At 36.3% G+C, this 18642-nt stretch overlaps 1 protein-coding gene, 1 long non-coding RNA gene and 1 pseudogene across 2 annotated transcripts in view; 2 read left to right on the forward strand and 1 right to left on the reverse strand.

The window, feature by feature from the left end:
- Positions 1 to 18642, forward strand: part of RHBDD1 (rhomboid domain containing 1) — a 683913-nt gene that overhangs the window by 11891 nt on the left and 653380 nt on the right. The window lies entirely within an intron of this gene.
- LOC144381528 (uncharacterized) lies at positions 726 to 17359 on the forward strand. Its single transcript, XR_013446801.1, has 3 exons — positions 726 to 786; positions 1412 to 1675; positions 17318 to 17359. It is a non-coding gene; the product is annotated as an uncharacterized LOC144381528 (long non-coding RNA).
- Positions 13134 to 13217, reverse strand: LOC118524254 (U6 spliceosomal RNA; annotated as a pseudogene).

Here is an 18642-nt window from a genome sequence, read left to right on the forward strand (position 1 = left end):
TTAAAGATTTTATTTATTTATTTGACAGAGAGAGACACAATGAGAGAGGGAACACAAACAGGGGGAGTGGGAGAGGGAGAGGCAGGCTTCCCGAGGAGCAGGGAGCCCCATGTGGGGCTCGATCCCAGGACCCTGGGATCATGACCTGAGCCGAAGGCAGACGCTTAATGACTGAGCCACACAGGTGCCCCTGGAAACGCTCTTTAAAACCAACTTTAGGAAAAGTTGGCCAGCCATCCAGCTGAATGATTAGAGGAAAAAATCAAGCTAACACTGAAAATGAAAATATTATAAAGTTTAGAAAATCAAATTAAGAATTCCAACTATTTCTAAATATACTTATTACCCAAATAATACATTATACATACACTGATATTTGGGGTCATACCACAAATAAATTTGATGTTTCATTTCAAATCACAGCATATGCATCTCCGTTCTCAGTCTATCTTCCAACTCCACTTTCTATTTTCATCTTTCTTCAATCATCCTGATATTTGTCTGCCTTGTCATTCCAAGTAAATGTATGCTGCAATCATCTCTGATTGGCTCAAGGATAATGAGAAGGGAGGAAGTCAATCCAGTTAAGGATCTCTGACTAATATGTCATTTTTATATCATTCTTCATTCGAGAGCTTTTAGGAAGAAGCACAATCCCCAGCATAATGCCAAATGGTTGATCTCTGTCCGTGGAATTCTTCAGGAATGAGATTTGGAAATTCAAGAATACAGCCACACTACTAGTGTTCCCCTGAGACCATAAAGAAAAAGCAATTTCATTTTGGGGTAAGGGAAACCAAAAATAAACTTCCTACATTCCTATTACTAAGTGTTAATTATTACGTTTGGAGGGATATGATTGTTATCACAGTAGTGAACTTGCAAGAGGAGAATGTGAGAAGAAACAGGAGCTGTTCTAAATAAGTAGGCAGAGGATGTTTATGTAGGATATTCTAGCCAAAGACAAATAGAAGTTTTTCAAAATGTTAAATATGTGCTCAAAACCATAAGAAGGCTGAGAAAGTATTTTCAAATGGAGATTGTCGGGGAGAAGAGTGCTGGGCAGAATGGGAGAATAGAGTTCTTTTTTTTTTCATTTTTCTTTTGTTTATCTCATTTCATTTTGGGTTACATTTGAGATTTCCCCCTATAATGCATGCGCAAGAGAAATTTTCCTCAAACAATCTGTATGCTTTGCATATGATATTCTTAGAACTAAGTAGGTTCTTCGTGCTGTGTGGGAAGCTGTGTTTCAGAATGCAAGGATACTGAAAGGGTTCATCCCTTTGAGATAGAATTTATGATTCATCAAGGACAGGGTCCACTTTCCTCTTCATTTTCTCCTCCACGTTCTGAAATCAAACAAGGATTGCAGTAAGACTTTTTTTTTCTTTCCTTAATTCAAATTCAGCTGACAGCATCAAAGAAAGGAATTTCTATATTTTGCCATCCAGCATAGTTAATCCAGTGGGTTTAGAAGACACACAGATTTGGAGAATCCAACCTCCACTTATCAGCTGTGTGACTTTGGACAAAGAACTTTACATCTCAGTGCGAGAGCATCTAATCTATAGAATGAGAAGAGTAATGATGCTTGTCTTCTGGAGCATTAAGTAAAATGACTTGTAGACAAGTGCTTGACACTGAATTGGCACACTCTAAGGGATCAATAAATGTGAGTTACCATTACTATTGTTATTATGATTATAATTATGGAACTTATGTGTGATTTTGATTATTAGAGTGAGAAATGAACAATATTTTCCCACATCCCATTTCCCTATTATATTATGGCTTAATTTTTTTCAAGGAACTCAGAATGTTGCATCAATAGAAATTTCTTATTTCTAAGTAGTTTTTATTTAATTCTGAAATATGAACTTTTTTTTGCAGAGGAATATAATTAAAGTTCTCTTTATAAGCATATTTTTTTGTTGTTATTCAGGGTTTAATAAAAATCTTTCTGGGGAGCCTGGGTGGCTCAGTGGTTAAGCGTCTGCCTTCGGCTCAGGTCATGATCCCAGAGTCCTGGGATCGAGCCCCGCATCGGGCTCCCTGTTCTGCGGGAAGCCTGCTTCTCCCTCTCCCACTCCCCCTGCTTGTGTTCCCTCTCTCACTGTCTCTCTCTTTCTCTGTCAAATAAAATCTTAAAAAAAAAAAAAATCTTCCTGGTGTTATAAATCTCACCTTGGAGTTTCAAGTTCCAATTTACAAAAACCGATCAAAAAGCAATTATCATAAAAAACCAATCAACAATATGAAGTAATGTTAATCATCTTTTACCCAGTTATAAGTGGGTGATAGATGATTTAATCTAAAAAAGTGTTATATTTCTTTTTATCATTCTGTTATTAGAGAGAACAGTGACAACCAAATTTAGAGTGTCAGTTCTGTATAACCATTACCTTTAAAAAAATTTAAAAAAATTGTTAAGATCTAAAGCCTGTTCAGGACATCAATAAACGTATGCAGACATTTGTACATATATATTTTATATTATATATTAAATATTTTATATATTTTTTCTAATACATAAAATAATTTAAAAAGTATATATTTCTTCATGCCTCCTTTACAGTAACAGCTATGGCTCAGTTATTTTTAATATACCATCTCTGGATTGCTATAATCTTTCCAAATTTTTTATCTCCAGGATTTTCATTAAGAGATTCAAAACATTTGAGATGTGAATATCAATTTTTTTTTCTTGTCTAGGACATAGAAGAAACACACTAAATGTTCACTAAAGGAATAAATAAGTGACTGAGTGATGAGCAAATGAATGAATGAATACTCTCTTTGAGTGCTCAAAGTCTGTTTACGTCTCAAAATTTTTGACTTCCTGCCTCTTGCCCACAGTGGCCCCAGAGACATAAAGAAACTTTCACACTCAAGAAGAAACAAATGAAGTAATTTTTGAATTTTTTACTTAATTTTTATTTTTTACAATCTACTCAGTTCAGCAATGCCAGTGCTCATCAGAAGACAGCCATTCTCTGAGACCACATTTGCCATCTGTAATAGCACCCCCACCTCTTGCTTTCTTCAGGCTGGGCTGTTACCTTGCTTTGCTTCATCTCCCTCAAGGGGGTGCTATCTGGTTCAGCCCTCTGCTTTATCGTTCTACAACACCTAGTTTTCTCATTCCTTAATCCATCTTGAATGACTCAAAAAGTCTATATATGCAAACCCAAAGTCACATATCAGGGAGGTATGTGACTTCATTATTCAGAAGTAAGTAGATGTTAATTCAATTTACCATAACATGATGGCAGTATGTATGGAGGTGCGGGATGGATTAAAATGCAGTCAACATTTTTCAGTATACTTTTCATCATTTTTTTAAAAGATGTATTTATTTATTTTAGAGAGAGAGTATGGGGGGTGGGGGTAAGGGCAGAGGGAAAGAGAGTCTTAAGCAGACTCTGCACTGAATGTGGAGCCTGGTTTGGGGCTCAATCTCATGGCCCTGAGATCATGACCTGAGCCAAACCAAGAGTTGGACAACTGACTGACTGTGCCACCCAGTCACCTCTACTTTTCATCATTTAAATATCATAGTTCAATTTTCTCCACTTAAATACAGATTCAAACCCTTAGCTAGTTGCTATTGTTACCTACATTTTATTTTCTCATTTAAATAAAGGGTAGGATCCTAAGACTGATATTCCTTTTTATAATAATTGAAAGAGCTAGGTCTTGGTTTTTCATCCTTGGTGCCTTCTAGAATTCCCTGACACAAAGGAAAAAATAACCAAGTGTAACATGAAGTCTATTTTATTGATAGTTACTGCACATTCAATACGTCTCCTCATGCAGGACTTCTCTGGAAAGCACTGCTATATCAAGGGACTCAGGCTGAATTTCAAAGCACTGTTTTATTCACCCTTTATATGAATCCAGAATAACTGGCCTGTGGGTGAGGTTCTTAATCCATTTACACAGCTAGTCACTGGCCAAGCCGCACCCTAAGGGAGGGAAGGAGGCAAGGGCACCTCTGCTTGGATGCTAGAAGCAATGAGCGAGTTGCCTGGCATAACTCTTGATATTTACAGCATGGTAATTCTACCAAAAACTTGGGGTTTTGTCAGTAAAAGTTTCCCCCTGGGCAAAATGGCTACATGGGATAGAAGAATCCTTCCCACCCAGCTCACGATTATTAAGTGCATACTAAGTGCCAATGCCAAGCTCCCGCCTAATCAATTTACTTGCATTATTTCATCTAATCCTCATAAGAACCCTAAGAGATAAATACACTATTATGACCTTTTAACAGATACAGAAGTTGGGGCTCAGGAAGTTAAACAACATGACTAAGATCTCATGGTTCATAATGATCAGAACTAGAATTTTCATCCAAGTCTGGCTGACTGTGTCTGCTATTTCTAAATGTTATGATGCATGCTCTCTTTGGCCAATGGTTGTCAAGAGACTATGTCACATGTAAATTCATTTTGAAAATTTCTACATGGAGCATGCTTAAGATTCTTTCTGCCCCTCCACCCCTCTCTAAAAAAAATAAAATAATAATAATAATAATAATAATAATAATAAAAGAGGGATAACAATAGTAAAGCTCCCCCAGAGAATTATTGTGAGGATTAAATGATATACATGAAGTGTAAGCCGTAGGTACAAGTTAGCAAACCCTTCCCTGTTGGAGCAATTCTGTCCATGTTATGATGTCATTGGTCCTCAGCCATTCATGCAAACTTCCCAAGAGTCAATAGCATAAAAAATTGTGGGTTTTTTTTTTCTTTGAATTTTAGGGTTTTTTTTTTTTAATTTTAAGTTTTAAACTGTATCTCCGCCTCTAAGAAAATTATATTTTAATAGCCTTACTAGCCTTACATAACTTAATGTATACTCTTCTACTCTGGCAAATGAAATCAACACAATTATCTGATAAAAGCTATTTTTTAAACTATTTCTTCCATAGACTCACAGAAATTGCCAGGCATTTTAACACTTGTCCCAGAGTGTGTAATTCTTCATGCTGTCATCAGTGCTAGGAAGGTATCCTGCATTAAATCTTTATCTGCGCTGAGAGGTCTGATATAATAACATACATCTCTTAGTTAATAACTCTGTTAAGTGGTGTGTGGCAAAAGTCAAAGGGTCCTTATTGGGTTTCTTTACAAATAATGGGGTTCAGGAAGCAGATATAACTAATCGCCCAGGTCTTACTCCCAACTTTGTGATGAAAAAGTTTCTGTTTTCACGAAAAATTAGATGTTAATGAGTTCATCTCAAACATCCCCAGAATCAAATCTTAGAAACAAATAAATGCAATGCTAACCCAATAAAAGCTTATCAACAAAGGGCCTGAAAAAATGTGCCTGAAATCATTTGATGAGCCCAATAAGGAGAAAAAATCAGCAAATGGATTCTTTCCCTTTAAAAACAAAAACAAAAAACACTCAAGCCAAGAATTCTTGCTTAAACAAAGTGAAATTATGTCCTAGAAAAGTAGAAGCTATTTGTAACTAGAACATCACAACTGCAAAAGGTTTATGAATATGTATTTTAATAATAAGGGGGTGAACCTGAATCTGCAAGTTAATGGATAATTCAGAACAGAGTACTGATTTTGAAAGATAGCCTAAAAATGTAGATATGTTCTTTAGTAAATTTTAATCAACTGGGCATATCTTTTTAGTTAAAACTGTTTTTCTCTCAGCCCATCCCCCACTGAAAACCAAACCAACCAAGAGCACAACCACATACACACAAAGGAACCCAGACTCCCAACTGCTATTCAAGTGAGCCTGGCTCTCTACTCCCTCAGAAACAAACTTTATTGTCAGACTATTGTGACCTTCTCTACAGGCATGTAATTTCAAGAGTACTGTCATTAAATAATTTTTCATAAACAAAAACCACTTAAATCAACCCACAAAATAGTTCAGTCACATAAAATATTTTGCAAAGAAATTCATACTACACTTCCGTTTGTTGATCCTTTTACTTCCTCATCGAGCTTTGAGAGCATTGCTAAATAAAACATCGTTTCCACAAATGAACATTTTGTGTTGGGACACGACTTCAGCAGCACATAGTTCTTTTCATTGAAATGATTGGTTTCACTAGTGGACCTTTTCCAAATGCAGGCATTTGTTTTCATCACTGTGGCTGAAACAAGTATTTTGTTAGTCATTACCAACTAGCCTTGCCACATATACATGATACGAGAATATATTTGGTCATATTTTCTAATGGGAAAGCAGGGCACCCTCGGCATGTTTGCATAAAGTCAGTGATCCTTTAAGGTGATACAGAAGATTCTATATCATTGTTTTAAATATCAGCTTCCAATTAGGCCAGCTACTTCTCTGTCAGCCCTTCTGCAAGGGTTTGCCTATATTTTGTCAGAGTTTGAAAATTGTCCCAGTGATACCAGCTTGTTCTACTAATAAGGAGATCTAGCTCAAGAGGAGGATTGGCTTCATCTGTGTGTTAGAACTGTGGAATGGGCTAGGATCAGTGACTCAGAAAGCAGATAACAAAGGAACTAATGAAAAATCCATTTTTGATGAGAGACACGAGCAGTAACCTTATCTAGATCATCTTTAACCTCCAATTAGAAGTTAAAGTGCACTTAGCATTTAAGTTTCTAGATTCCTGAAGGCATCACAAATTTTGATTATATTATATTATGATGTAATCTGAGTACAGGGTTTTTTGCCTTGTACCTAAATTGTGCTTCTGACATGACTGGGCATACCTGGTGAGTTAGCAGGGCCAATCTCCAAGAAATCTGTGAAAGATCTAAGACTTGCTGGGAGGCCTCTTACACTTAGGTAAGAAAGAACCACCCAGGATGAACATGAACTAGTGAGGAGACCCTTGGTAGTGAGAGAAGGATCTATCTCAATACATCATGGTGTCTGGCACTCAAATTTTCCTTCTACCTCAGCTCTACCTAGATTTATGGTAAGCAAAAGTATCACACATGAAAGTTAAAATAGCTCCCTACAGGCCCCTGCTTGATCTAGCCTCACCTCACTTTCTAATCTTATGTTACCTCCCCCACCTCCCACCCCCACTCCCATTCTTTAGTATCTAACCAAATCCTATCTTCAATGCACCAAACTCCTTCAGGTAATGGTAACTTTATGCTTATTGTTGACATCACTGAAACTTCTTTCCCTCAGGCTTGCCCCAACTCCTTTCCTCACAGCTAAGCACAATCCCTAGGGATTCTAAGAAACCTCTTAATGTTGAGGAAGAATGATGTTCAAGAAGACAGTGAGATTCTTGAGTCAAAGGAAAGTTCCAATAAAACTTGAGTACTCTGTGACTCTGACCTCATCTGTTCTCCCAAATAGGCAAGGTCTGGCAAACTGGGGTTGTGTTTTTAAAACTGGGGTTGTATTTTTTTAAAAGATTTCCGATGGGGGTGCCTGGGTGGCTCAGTCAGTTGAGGGCCGAACTCTTGGTTTCAGCTCAGGTCCTAATCTCACAGTTGTGGGATCAAGCCTCACGTTGGGCTCTGTGTTCAGTGTGGAGTCTGCTTGCACTCTCTCTCTCTCTCTCAAATAAAAAATAAATAAAAACAATCTTTTTTAAAAATTTATAAAATAAAATAAAAAGATTTCTGATGTAGGACACACACACTCTCTCTCTCTCTCTTCCTTTTCTTCCTCACTCTCTTATTATCAGAAAGCTGTGTATTACACTTAGGACTAAAACACTTCTCACCTAAGTTCTAATTCCCAAGCTGGTTCCTTTAATAAATGATGATAAAGCACTATTGCATTTTTTGCAGATTTAAGGATGGACATTAGAAATTATGTGGGCCAAGCTAGGAAAACTGAGGGCCCAGGAGGTCAAGTTACTTGCTCAGAGTTGCATATTTAGCTGCTGAAACTCAGGTTGACATTCAAAGTTTAGTTCATTTGCACTTTTAGCTTTCAGTTTAAAAAAAGAAGGGTGAAGTGCCACATTATGGAATTAAGTGAGTTGACCTATAATTAAAAATCAAAGTCATGTCACCCAGACCTATCTACTCTGCTTAACATTCATGACTATCACAAGTGTATCTCATAAATTACAATTATTTCTTTGGCCCCAGAAATCAATTTTGTAGATAGATGCACCATTTATATACAGAATCCCACTTTTACATTTATCTTAGGACTAGGTGGGAAGGACAGGTTTGAATATAGCTAAAGGGCATACATTGAGGAAAATGAATTACATATAATATTACATATCTTACTGTAATATCAACAATAATCTTTCATTTTTCAAGCATATTGCATATAAAATAGGCATTATGAACTCCTTGCACTACAAGCAAACAACCGAAGCTTATCATATGGCAAATGATGAATGCTCCCACCTCCAAGTTACCTTGGGCCTAGTCAGGATGCATCTGAAAGATGTGTTAAATATCTATCAATGCCTTCTGAATCATTGCTATAAAAAGAAGATAATAATGAAGGCCCCAAGCTTGTCTTTCTTCAGGGTTCGATTCACAGGAAAAAAATAATTAGCAAAATTTCTGAGAAATTAGGTAACTTTTTACACTTTGAAACTAATTCATTCATTTATTCATTCAGAAAAAAAATCTGTAAAAAAAAAATCTATAATATATCATATGCACATCTATTCTGGAAATAGATCCAGAATAAAGTCCTGTCTTTTTAAGGAGTTTAGATTATTTTGGAGAAGTTAGAGAAATAAATTTAAAATATTGGATGTCAATATGGGTTGCGGAGCCTGGAAACAAGTAAAGGGAACTAGTAAAGAGGACTAGTTTATGGGCAAACAGGGAAGGAAGGAGCATGGCTCTGAGTATCTCTGCTAATAATCTACACAAGAAGGTGACATGAGTCAGGGAAGTCCTTTTTAATGAGATGCCATTTCTGTAGAGAAGTGAAGGAAATGAGCATGAGCCATGCAGATGTCTACAGGGAGAAAGTTCTAGGCAAAGGGAATGGCATGAGTGATGACATGAACAGGAGCTCACTTGGCTTTGGCATTCAAAAATTGGCAAGTGGTAAGTGTGGCTGAAGAATAATAATGAATGTATGTGCATGTGAAGGAAAAGAAATTTTTAAAGAAAAAGAAGGAAAATAGATTATTTAGGGTTTTGTAAGCTGTGGTAAAAATGCATTACCACTGTGTAGTAAAAAGTAAGATTTGCCAATACTGGTCTGGGTTGTTTGGAGAAATGGAACCAAGAAAATATATAATATTGTTTTAGGGATATAACATAATATATATAATATGTATTATATATAATATATATGAAGGAATTTATTATAGAAATAGGCTCATGTGATTATGGCGACCAAGAAGTCCCATGATCTGCTGTCTCTGAGCTGGAGAACCTGGAGACCCCGTGGAATAATTCAGGTGAGTCTGAGGGTCCAAGAACCAGGAGCATACATAGGAGAAGAAGGATGTCCCAGTTCAAACAAAGACAGCAAATTCATCCTTTCTCGGTCCTTTTACTCTACTCAGGCCCATCATCATCAGATGACACCCATTTGCCTTAGGGAGGATGATCTTTCACCGTTCAAGTCAAATGTTAATCTCTTCTGGAAACACCCTCACAGACATACTCAGAAATAATGTTTTACCAGTTCTCTGGACATCCTTTAGCCCAGCCATGTTACACATAGAATTAACTGTCACACTTGCCAAAGTGGTATAATTTCTAGAAAAATACAAATTTAATATATGGGACTTCACAGAGCAACAGCATCATTACATATCACTTTCTGAAAACATTATAATCAGCAACTGCTATTTAATAATTTAATGTTATGGAAATATATTCTTGAATCAAATTCCCTCACTCTAAATCACTGTCTGTTTGGCTTTAATCATTTATTTAAACTCTCTATACCTCAATCTGGTAAAATACAAAACACAGTAACAATGTACAGCTAACACTGTGGATGAGACAAGACAGTCCGTTATCATTACATTTAGTCAAAAGTGTACTGGGGTCCTAGACAGTTCAAAAAGGAAATTTAAAAAAATAGAAGTTATCAGAATCAGAAAGGGAGAAATTTAGGGGTCATTATTTTCATTTGGCATAATTGAGAAAAAGAAAATTCAGTAAATGTAATTAATAATAAAATGGAGAAAATTACAGGGTGAAAGATCATATACAATTTCTAAATAGTAACAAAATTATTAAAAATTCTTAAAAAGTTACTATTTCCAATAGCATCAAAAACACCAAATACCTAAGAATAAATCCAACTAGCAACATGCATACAACTTCTGGACTAAAAAATAAAAAAACTGTATTAAAAGAATGAGAAGACTTAAAAAAATAGAGGAATACACCATGTTCATAGATTGGAAGTCTCAATACTGACAAATTGTTGATTCTCAACAGATTATTGTCTACATTCAATGCACCCCAAACAAAGCCATAAGAATTTTTGTGGCAATTGGCAAATGAATTCTGAAATATATGTATGGAAAGGCAAAGGACAAAATAATGAAGACAAAAATTTTAGAGGATTTGAACTCCCAGACATTATGACATCATGACTTCCTATTAAAGTAAGAAAAAACTCTATTCTATTCCATTCTATGTACAGTTACCTGTTTGTTCACCAAAGTGACAGAGCAATGCAATGGAGGAAAGGATGATCTTTCTAATATATGGTGCTGAATCAAATGGGAATCAATATGGGGAAAGTATGCATTTCGGTGCTTATCTTAAACCACATATAAAATTCCATTCCAGATAGATTGTAGATCTAAATTTGAATAATAAACAATAAATCTTCTGTAAAATAAAATAGAAAAAATATCTTCATGATTTTGAGATGATATTTAGAAGGCAAAGTAAAGCCATGGTCATATTTCTTATACTCTGAAGCCAGCACAGGGCACAGGCACTGGGACAGGTTATATATATTGTCATTTATCTGCCAGCTCACCTAGTTAGCACGGGGCAGCAGTCGACATTCAGCTCCTTCTGCTCCCACAAGACCTCCTCCATTAGCTTCTTATAGGCATTTGCCAAGTACATGAGCAGCTCCATAGCAAATACAGTAGAAAAGTTCAGATGAAAACTTGTAGAAGAACTTCCTCTATTTACCAAAATAATAAACCAAAACAAATAACATATTCCTGGAGGGATTTCAGAGATAGTTTCTATCAACAAGGTTTTGAAAGATATAGTGTGATGATCCTACCACATTTTCCTTCAACTTCCCTATTTGGCCTGAGCAGAAGACAGATGGGACTTAGAAGATGGTAGTGTGTTGAAAACTTAATCAGGTGGGGAAATCTAATTGCAGCTGCTGGTCCAGATGCAGCATCATTACTGGAACAAATCAACATAGTCCTGGCATCTGACAAATGTCTCTCCCTCCCTCTCTCTCCCCCAGCCTTCCTCCCTCCTATCTATCAGTAAAGATTATCAGAAATAATTTACTTTCCTCTGGCAGGGCCAGTAATACAAAATCATATTAAATGTACAGCCCTATGCCATAATATTGTCTATAGGGACTTATATTATGGCCTTTTCATTCCACAAGGCATCATTACATTGATAAGCTATTACATTTATGCGATCATGCTGATTGGGCCAGATGAGCAGGAAGCAGCAGCTACTCTAGACATTTTGGTGGAATACATGCATGAGAGAGGAGAGGGAAAGAAATCCCACAAAAATTTAGAGACCTGTCACCTCAGTGGAATTTTTAGGGACAAAGTGGTCTGAGGCATATTGAGATACTCTTTTTAAAATAAAAGGCTAACTGCTGCATCTGCTTCTTTCTATTGTTTAAAAAAAAAAAAAAACAGAAATGTTTAGTGTGCCACTTTTGAATTTGCAGAACTATAAACCTCATTTGGGCATGCTACTCTGACCAATTTATTGAGTAGCTTGATAATCTGGTAGATCTGAATAGGGCCCAAAGAAAAAATAATTCTTCAGTTTCCCTACCACTTGGGTATGACCTTGCATGGTCTGATGAGGCTTGACACATCTGTGGCAGATTGGGATACTTTACAGAGTCTTTGGCAAGACTCTATAATTAGATCACATAGTAAACATTTAAAATTTTGGATCCAAACCGTGTCATCCTCTGTACACTACTATTATCATTTTGAGAAACAGCTTCAGGCTTACTACCGGGGTCAAGCAACAAATGAATACTTGATCATAGACCACCAGATTATCATAAGACCTTAGCTGCTCATTATGAAGTAGGTGTCATCTGACCCTCAAACCATAAATTTGGGCAGCACAACAATACTTCATTGTCAAATGGTAGTGGTATGTACAAGATTGAGCTCAACTGAGCAATTTGCTCATATGCCTACAGACCATATTCACACTGCATCGACTCCCCCTTCTCAACCTTCCCTCATAACAATATGGAGATTTCCCTACAACCAGTGGACTAAGAAAACAATGGCCTCTTTTAGAGATGGGGTCATTTATACAGGTTTACTCTGGAGTGGCCTGGAGAATAGTGATGAAGGAAAATCCTCCAGTAGACCAAGCTTTGAGCTATGTACCTGGTTGTTTGCTTTGCCTGGAAGGAAAAAGAAATGACCAGTGGTATGAATCTATACTACTTAATGGAGAGTGAGTAATGATTAGATGAATGGTGGAGAACTTGAAAAGGATATAATTGCAATATTAGTTCTGTTAATGGGCATGCATGGATTGTGAAGATAGTTGTTCTTCATGTGAACACTTAAAAAGAGTAACCTCAAACAGGTGGATTTTTTTGAATTATTTTTTTTTCCGTTTTCTTTTTTTTTTAACTTCAATTAGCCAAGGTTTAGTACATCATTAATTTTTGATATAATGTTCAATGATTCATTAGTTGAATATAACACCCAGTGCTCATCATATCATGTGCCCTCTTTAATTCCCATCACCCAGTTACCCCATCCTCTCACCTACCTCCCTTTCTGCAACCCTCAGTTTGTTTCCTGGAATCAAGAGCCTCATGTGGTTTGTCTCCCTCTCTGATTTCTTCCCATTCAGTTTTCCCTGCCTTCCTCTATTGTCCTCTACACTATTCCTTATGTTCCACATATTAGTGAAACCGTATGATAATTGTGTTTCTCTGATTGACTTATTTCACTTAACATAATACCCTCCAGTTCCATCCATGTCAATATAAATGGTAGATATTAAAAATATGGAACGCTTCATGAATTTGTCTGTCATCTTCTCTGTATCGTTCCAATTTTAGTATATGTGCTGCCAAAGCAAGCACAAATAGGAGGATTTTAATGATCATCTAGACAATATGACCCATTCTATGGAGGTCAGTCAGATTTCTGCAGACGCTGCTGTCCAGTAGATCCATGTCCAATAGATCCTTGAACAAAATAGCTATGATTTCAGGGGTAAACTTTACACATAGGCTCAAACACATAAATTACCACCACTGACACAATTTTGGCTAAGACACTGCTGAATGCCCAAAATGCCGCCAGTAGAACAAATGCTGAATCCCCAGTATTGCACCATCCCCCCCATTTCCCAAGGACATGAGTCAGTAAACTGGTACAGGTTGATTACATTGGACCATTCTACAGTGGAAAGAGCAGTACTATTCTCACTAGAATAGACACTCTGATTATGGATTGTCCTTTTTTGCCCATAAGTCTTCTGCCAAAAACCTTCATTGAAAGATTTATTGAAAACCTTATTCAACATCATTGTATTCGACACAGCTTTGCTCTGATCAGGGACACAGTCTCTTACCATCTCTCCCATCATCCTGAAGCAGCTTTACTAATAGCACGGTGGAATGGCTTTTTAAAGACTCAATTATGGATTAAATTGGTGCGAACATCTGAAATCGGGTCCTCCAGGATGCCATATATGTTGTAAATCAGCAACCTCTATGTAGTACTGCTTTTTCTAGTCAAAATTCATTGGTCCAAGAATCAATGCATGGAAAGGGAGACTCTTCTCACCATTAGCTTTTGTATTCCTCTAGTGAAATTTTTTGCTTCTGTCAACAAAATTTTGGATTCTGCTGATCTCTAGACTATCTAGTGCAGTTCTATATCTGTGTAGTCCAATATGTAGACACGAGCCACATTGAAATCTTGAAATATGGCTACTGCAACTGCAGTAATAAATTTTAAAATGTATTTAATTTAAATTAATTTATTTTTTTTATTTTAAAGTAATTTAAATTTAATGTAAACATTCCCATGTGACCAGTGACTATAATATAGGGCTAATGTATATCACAAGGTCTAGAGCTCCCAAAAGGTGTATACTTACACCAGGGGGCATAGTAATGGTTCCATTAAACTGGAAAGTTAAAATTGATAGCTGGGCACTTTAAGCTTCCATGGCAGTGATTCAATAGTTGCTCTACTATCTGGAGTAATCGATCCTAATTATCAACAGGAAATTGTATTATTACTAAACAATGGGGGTCTGGAATGCAGAATATCATCTGAGTGCCTCTTAACACACCTATGTCCTGTCATTAAAATCAGTGCATAATATAGACATTCTAACAATAGTTGTTCTTCCAATCCATGAGTGAGGAATGTTTTTCCATTTTTTTGTGTCATCTTCAATTTCTTTCATCAGTGCTTTATAGTTTTCAGAGTACAGATTTTTACCTCTTTGGTTAGATTTATTCCTTGGTATCTTATGGGTTTGGGCGCAGTTGTAAATGGGATTGATTCCTTGATTTCCCTTTCTGATGCTTCAACATTGGTGTATAGAAATACAATAGATTTCTATACATTGATTTTGTATCCTGCAACTTGACTGAATTGTGTACCAGTTCTAGCAATTTTTTGGTGGAGTCTTTTTTTTTTTTTTTTGAGAGAGATAGAAAGCATGAGTGGGATGGGGGTAGGTGCAGAGGGACAGGGAGAGAAAGAATGTCAAGCAGGCTCTGAACTCAGTTTGGAGCCTGATGCAGGGATTGATCTCACTACCCTGAGGCCATGACCTGAGCTGAAATTAAGAGTCAGATGCTTAACCCACTGAGCCACCCAGGCACCCCATTTTGAGTTTCTGTATAAAGTATCATGTCATCTGCAAATAGTGAAAGTTTGACTTCTTCCTTGCCAATTTGGATGTGTTCTATTTCTTTGTATTATCTGATTGCTGTGGCTAGGACTTCTGGTACTATGTTAAATAACAGTGTTGAGAGTGGACATCTCTGTCTTATTCCTGACCATAGATGAAAAGCTCTTTTTCCCCATCGTGGATGATATTAGCTTCTGCACATCAAAGGAAACAATCAACAAAACTAAAAGACAACCTACGGAATGGGAGAAGATATTTGCAAGTGACATATCTGATAAGGGTTAGTATCCAAAATTTATAAAAAACATATCAAATTCAACACCCCAAAAACAAATAATACATTAAGAAATGGACAGAAGATGTGAATACACATTTTTCCAGAGAGGATATACAGATGGCCAAGATATATGAAAATATATTCAACCTCATTCATCATCAGGAAAATACAAATCAAAACTACAATGAGATATCACCTCACACTAGTCAGAATGGCTAAAATTAACAACACAGGAAACAAGTTATTTGTAAGGATGCAGAAGAAGGGGAACCCTCTTGCACTACTGGTGGGAGTGTAAACTCATGCAGCCACTCTTGAGAAGAGTATAGAGGTTCCTCAAAAATTTTAAAATAGAGCTACCCTACAATCCAGCAATTGCACTACTAGATATTTACCCAAAGGATACAGAAATACCAGTTTGAAGGGATATATGCACCCTGATGCTTATAGCATTATCAACAAAAGCCAAATTATGGAAATAGCCCAAATGCCCAGCGACTGAGGAACGGATAAAGAAGATGTGGTATACACACACAGATACACACACACACACACACACACACACACACACACAGGAATATTAGTCAGCCATAAAGCAAGAATGAAATCTTGCCATTTGCAACAATCAGATAAAGCTAGTAAGTATTATGCTACATCAGTCAGAGAAAGACAAATACCAAATGATTTCACTCATATGTGGACTTTAAGAAACAAAATAAATGAACACAGAGGGGAGAAGAAGAGAGAGGAAAACCAAGACACAGACTCTTAACTGTAGAGAACAAACTAATGGTTACCAGAGGGGAAGGGAGCTGGGGGATGGTGATGGTGATAAAGAAGCACACTTGTGATGAGCACCGGGTGACGTATGGAAGTGATGAATCACTAAATTGTATACCTGAAGCTAAATTTACACTGTATGTTAACTAACTGGAATTTAAATAAAAACTTGGAAAGGAAAAAAAATCAGTGGGAAATTATAACCCAATAAAGGCAAGACTGTAAATAGCCCAGATCCTTTAGGAATAAAAGTTTAAGTCACCACAGCAAGTAGGGAACTGTGACCAGCTGAGTGCTCACTAAGGGTAAAATTAAGTATGAGGCTGAAAGATATGAGCTGCAATGATGTGCCTAGTTGTGGAAATGAAGTCTATGAAAGTTATGAATATTCCTTCTTCATTTTGATGTGACTCTATTTGTATAAATATTAATCAACTTTTTTTTTCTCTTGCATTTCTCAACCACCTCCCATAAGATATATTCACAGACATTGAACTTATATCTGAGGATTTAAGTTCAGAATTTCAAGATAAGCATGTAATTCAACTAGAAGAGTAAATAACACAACCTAAAAAAATAAATTAAAGGATTTTATGTTGTTTGAGGAGATGGATAGCACATTTTGAGTTGCATAAAGATAGTTGAATTCCATTAGGTAGGAAGATTATTTTCTTTCTTTTTTTAAAAGAAGTTAAGGGTAGTTAAAAAAAAAGTTAAGTATAGTTAGAAAAGGTATATATGGATGTCAAGATGACAAGGGTGGCTTTGTCCTTTGTTGACTAAACTAAGCTGAAACTAGGTTTTATAGAAGTTCTTTTCTCATAGGATTCTTGGTTAACATTACCAGAAAAGACATTACAAGTGATATTAGAAGACAGGAGTAAATCAGGAGTCATAGCCTTTTTGCTCTGAGGGTCATTGCAGGAAGTCAGGCATGGTGGCAGTTATTATGTGTTGTCACTGATCTCCAGCTCACTCACAGTTTGTCAGCTCTGGGTGATCTCTTCCTTCAGCCTCTCCAAGGTCTGGGCCAAATATGTGTGCACCTCCATGGCAAACAATGCTAGCTATTCCTATAGATGATCCACATCATCAAGATTGGAGATGGTCAGTGACAAAAAACAGGTTTTGCCTTTTCCTAACAGGTTAGAGATTTTCTCAAGGGTTCCAACATTTCCTCAAGGGTTCTAGTTCTTCCTTGTGAATTCCAGTTTGTTATTATTCTCTTCTGAATTCAACTTTTTTCCCAGCTGCTGATCTGGCTGACTTTGAGTGATTTGGAGCTCAACTCTATACATGACAGCATCCTCAATAGACTGCTTCTCCAGCTTCAACTAATGAGTAAAGTCTAACTACTATAATAAATTTCTTATTCTGTATCACTCATAATAGTTTGGTTTCTCTGACAAAGTATCAACTGATAGAAAATTATTTATCAATATCTACTAAAGCTGAACATATGCATGCCTTGTGAATCAGGAAGTCCAGTCCTAACTGTCCACCCACAGAAACAAGTACCTATGTGCAAAAATATACATGAATAAAGTGCCCATAGTTCTTATTCATCAGAGTCAAAAGCTGGAAATAATCAAATGTCTATCAACAGTAGAAGGGATAAATCCATCATGGTATAGTCACACATTAGAGTAACATACATCAATGAAAAGGAAAAAACTTCTGCTTCATACAATACCATGGATGAATCTCAAGATATATCATTGAGAAAAAAGTAAGCCCAACATAAAAGAAAGCATATTCACAAGAAATTCCCTAATCAAATGTGATAGAACTCAAGAAAATAGCTGCTGTTAGGAGGAGGTATTAACTGGAGTTGGTACAAGGGCATTTTCTGGTCACTGGTAATGTTATATCTGGTGTATTCACATCATAAAAATTTATTAAATTATAAATCTTAAGATTTGTGCACTCTATTACTTCCATGTTATACTTGAACAAAATGATTAAAAAATGTAACAAATGATACTAAAACAACCCAAAAGGAAAACATGAAAGACTACAAATTTTCAAAGCAATATAGAGAAAAAAGAAAGTTAGAGGTATTGCTTCCTGATCTCAAACTATATAACAAAACTATAGTAATCAAAGCACTGTGCTATTGGCATAAAAACAGACATACAGATCAATCAAACAGAATAGGGAACCCAGTAATAAACACAGGCATATATGGTCTATTAATCTATGACAAAGGAGCCAAAAATATGCAATGGGGGAAGGATAATCTCTTCATATATGGTGTTGGGAAACCTGGATAGCACATGTAAAAAAAATTAAACTGGACCCCCATCTTACACCATGAACAAAAATCAACTCAAAATGTATTAGACTTAAATGAAAAGACTGAAACCATATATTTCTAAAAGAAAAGATAAAGGATAAGCTCCTTGACATCAATCTTTGCAATGATGTTTTGGATTTGACATCAAAAGCAGAGGCAACAAAAGCTAAAATCAACAAGTGGGACTACGTCAATTTAAAAAGCTTCTGCAAAATAATGGAAGCCATCACTAAAATAAAAAAGGCATCCTATGGGATGGGAGAAAATATTTGCAAATCA

Source organism: Halichoerus grypus, chromosome 4 (genome assembly GCF_964656455.1).
Source record: "Halichoerus grypus chromosome 4, mHalGry1.hap1.1, whole genome shotgun sequence".
NCBI classification, from domain to species: Eukaryota; Metazoa; Chordata; class Mammalia; order Carnivora; family Phocidae; genus Halichoerus; species Halichoerus grypus.